This window comes from Salmo salar, chromosome ssa05 (assembly GCF_905237065.1).
Source record: "Salmo salar chromosome ssa05, Ssal_v3.1, whole genome shotgun sequence".
NCBI lineage: Eukaryota > Metazoa > Chordata > Actinopteri > Salmoniformes > Salmonidae > Salmo > Salmo salar.
In genome coordinates, this window is record NC_059446.1 from 69,073,849 (window position 1) to 69,078,555 (window position 4,707).

The window sequence follows — 4,707 nt, forward strand, 5'->3', positions numbered from 1 at the left end:
GAGATATCAGCTGATGTAAGAAGGCTATATAAATACATTTGATTTGATATGAATGACTACTGTAGCTGGAAACTGCAGATTTTTAATGGAATATCTACATAGGCGTATAGAGGCCCATTATCAGCGACCATGTGTTCCAATGGCACATTGTGTTAGCAAATCCCAATGAATCATTTTAAAAGGCCAATTGATCATTAGAAAACCCTTTTGCAATTATGTTAGCATAACTTCTAACTTGGATATTCATGTACAAAAACAATTTTTCCCCTCATAGGTATACAATCTGGAATAATTGTAAGGGGTGCGTACTGGCGGCAGAGAAGTCAGACGCAGGAGAGCAAAAACTGTGTTTCCAAACGGCGCAGTTTAATAACAAAAGAAAACACAGGAAAACAGCACAATCAAATAATGGGTACATACCAGGACAGACGTGCACAAGCACTTACAACAAACAATCACCGACAAGTATGAGGGGGAACAGAGGGTTAAATACACAACATGTAATTGATAGGATAACCAGGTGTGATGGAAGACAAGACAAAACCAAAGGAAAATGAAAAGAGGATCAGCGATGGCTAGAAGGTCATCCGGGGTTACCACCGAACGCCGCCCGAACAAGGAGAGGGACCAACTTCGGCGGAAGTCGTGACAGTAACCCCCCCCCCCGACGCGTGGCTCCAGCTGCGCGTCGACACCGGCCTCGGGGACGACCCGGAGTGCGAGGCGCAGGGCGATCCGGACGAAGACGGTGGAACTCCTGCAGCATAGGTGGGTCCAACATGTCCCTGACCGGAACCCAGCACCTCTCCTCCGGGCCGTACCCTTTCCACTCCACGAGATACTGAAGGCCCCTCACCCGGCGCCTCGAATCCAGTATGGAGCGAACTGAGTACGCCGGGGCCCCCCCGATGTCCAGAGGGGGCGGAAGAACCTCAGACTCCTGGAGCGGGCCAGCCACCACCGGCCTGAGGAGAGACACATGGAACGAGGGGTTAATACGGTAATCGGGTGGAAGCTGTAACCTATAACAAACCTCGTTCATTCTCATCAGGACTTTAAATGGCCCCACAAACTGCGGACCCAGCTTCCGGCAGGACAGGCGGAGGGGCAGGTTTCGGGGAGGAGGGGCAGGTTTCGGGTCAAGAGCCAGACCCCCGGTGCGAACACCGCGGTCTCACTGTGGTGGCGATCTGCATTCCTCTTTTGGCACGTCACGGCCTGCTGAAGGTGGACACGGACGGCTTCCCATGTCTCCTCCGGGTGCTTGAACCAGTCATCCACCGCAGGAACCTCGGTCTGACCCTGATGCCAAGGCGCCATAACCGGCTGGTACCCCAGTACACACTGGAAGGGAGAGAGGTTAATGGAGGAGTGGCGGAGCGAGTTCTGTGCCTGCTCGGCCCAGGTCACGAACGCCGCCCACTCCCCCAGCCGGTCCTGGCAATAGGACCGCAGAAACCTACCCACATCCTGGTTCACTCTCTCCACCTGCCCATTACTCTCGGGGTGAAACCCTGACGTAAGACTGATCGAGACCCCCAGATGTTCCATGAACACCTTCCAGACCCTAGACGTGAACTGGGGACCCCAATCAGACACTATACCCTCAGGCACCCCGTAGTGCCGGAAGACGTGTGTAAACAAGGCCTCTGCAGTCTGTAGGGCCGTAGGGAGACCGGGCAGAGGGAGGAGATGACAGGACTTAGATCCACAACAACCAGGATCACTGTGTTTCCCTGTGAGAGTGGAAGATCAGTCAGAAAATCCACCGACAGGTGTGACCAAAGCCGCTGTGGAACGGGTAAGGGGTGTAGCTTACCTCTGGGTAGGTGCCTCAGAGCTTTACGCTGGGTGCAAACCGAGCAGGAGGAAACATAAACCCTCACGTCCTTAGCCAAGGTAGGCCACCAGTACCTCCCGCTCAAACAGCGCACTGTCCGACCGATCCCAGGATGACCAGAGGAGGGTGACGTGTGGGCCCAATAGATCAACCGGTCACGAAAAACAGACGACACGTACAGACGCCCAGCGGGACACTGGACGGGAGCGGGCTCTGCACGTAACGCCTGCTCAATATCCGTGTCCAGCTCCCACACTATCGGCGCCACCAGGCAGGAGGCGGGGAGTATGGGAGTGGGATCCATGGGCCGCTCCTCTGTGTCATACAGCCGGGACAATGCGTCTGCCTTAACGTTCTGGGAGCCTGGCCTGTAGGAAAAGGTAAACACAAAACGGGTGAAAAACATGGCCCACCTTGCCTGGCGAGGGTTCAGTCTCCTCGCTGCCCGGATGTACTCCAGATTGCGGTGGTCAGTCCGGATGAGAAAAGGGTGTCTAGCCCCATCAAGCCAATGTCTCCACGCCTTCAAGGCCTTGACGACAGTCAACAGCTCCCGGTCCCCCACATCATAGTTTCGCTCCGCCGGGCTGAGCTTCTTCAAGAAGAAGGCACAGGGGCGGAGCTTCGATGTCGTACCCGAGCCCTGAGAGAGCACAGCTCCTATCCCAGCCTCGAACGTGTCCACCTCCACTATGAACGCCAACGAGGGATCCGGATGGGCCAGCACGGGAGCTGAGGTAAACAGAGCCCTCAGGTGACTAAAGGCCCTGTCCGCCTCAGCTGACCACTGCAAGCGTACCGGGCCCCCCTTCAGCAGTGTGGTAATGGAAGCCGCTACCTGACCAAAACCCCGGGTAAACCTCCGGTAGTAGTTGGCAAACCCTAAGAACCGCTGCATCTCCTTTACCGTGGTGGGAGTCAGCCAATTACGCACGGCTGAAATGCGGTCACTCTACATCTCCACCCCTGAGGTGGAAATGCGATACCCTAGGAAGGAGACAGACCGTTGGAAGAACAGGCACTTCTCAGCCTTGACGTACAGGTCATGCTCCAACAGGCGACCAAGCACCCTGCGCACCAGGGACACATGCTCAGCGCGTGTAGCGGAGTATATCAAAATGTCATCAATATACACCACCACACCCTGCCCGTGCAGGTCCCTGAAAAACTTGTCTACAAAGGCTTGGAAGACTGATGGCGCATCCATCAACCCGTACGGCATGACGAGGTACTCATAGTGCCCTGAGGTGGTACTGAAAGCCGTCTTCCACTCATCTCCCTCCCGGATACGGACCAGGTTGTAAGCGCACCTGAGATCTAGTTTGGAGAAGAAGCGCGCCCCGTGTATTGACTCAATTGCTGTGGCTATGAGCGGTAGCGGGTAAGAAAAGACAAAACCAAAGGAAAATGAAAATAGGATCAGGGATGGCTAGAAGGTTGGTGACTTCGACCGCCGAACGCCACCCGAACAAGGAGAGGGACCAACTTCGGCGGAAGTCGTGACAATAATAAAGACATAAAATACAAAAACAAGTCTTTGTTTTTCCAGAACTGGTTTGACAACAACATTATTTGGGTTAAACAATTATTGAATAATATGTGATTATCCAGAATTTATTAGAACACACAATGTTACATTCACTCCTGAGGAGTATCAAATTGTTGTTAGAGCTGTCCCTAAAGGTGCTATTCTTCTTTTAGGAGAATATAACAATACTCCAAGTGCAACTGTTGAGGATTTTGTAGCCTCAATACAATTAGAAGGAATTGACATTTTAAACTATAAATGTAATAACATGTATATAAGGAAACTATGTCAATATGCTACTATTCCCTCTGCTAAAATGTACTGGAATGCAGCCCTAGGACAAGTGAACTGGAACAAATTTCCGTTGTTATCTGGTAAATATTGTATATCTAATAAGGTGAAAGAAGTATCATACAAACTCATTCATAAAATCTGCCCTGTAAAGACCTTTATTATACACAGATTTTAAATAGCTATTGATAACAAATGTGTATTTTGTGATTGTGACCCAGAGACTCTTGACCATTTATTTTGGGACTGCTCTTATGTCAGAAGATTTTGGTGTGAGTTAGAAGATTTTATTTTAAAAGAAACAACTATTAATGTTAATTTGAAAGACCACATTATATGGACCCTGATTTAACTTTCATTGTCAATTTGTTTATCTTTCATGGAAGATTCTTCGTCCATAAAATGAAGAGGGCGCAGAACAAACCCCTCTTCACATTATTTAAGATAGAATTGAAATATTATTTTCAAATGATCAGTAAATGTAAAAACAAAAAAGCAATACGCACCATAAAAGTATTTAACAAATTGAAAATGAATCTTGATATGAAATACCCCTGTCTGTTAGGTTTATGTACTGTTGTTTGTATATTTCTGTTTTTTGTATTTGTTGTGTTAATAAAATAAAAAAAAATAAAAAAAATAATGGTAGCACAGCTGAAAACTGTTGTGCTGATTAAAAAGAAATACAACTGTCTTTCTTTAGACTTGTTGAGTATCTGGAGCATCAGCATTTATGGGTTTGATTACAGGCTCAAAATGGCTAGAAACAACTTTCTAATGAAACTCATCCGTCTATTCTTGGTCTGAGAAATGAAGGCTATTCCATGCGAGAAATTGCCAAGATCTCGTACAACGCTGTGTACTACTCCCTTCACAGAACAGCGCGAACTGTCTCTATCCAGAATAGAAAGAGGAGTGGGAGGCCCCGGTGCACAACTGAGCAAGAGGACAAGTACATTAGAGTGTCTAGTTTGAGAAACAGACACCTCACAAGTCCTCAACTGGCAGCTTCATTAAATAGTACCCGCAAAACAACGTCAACGTCAAC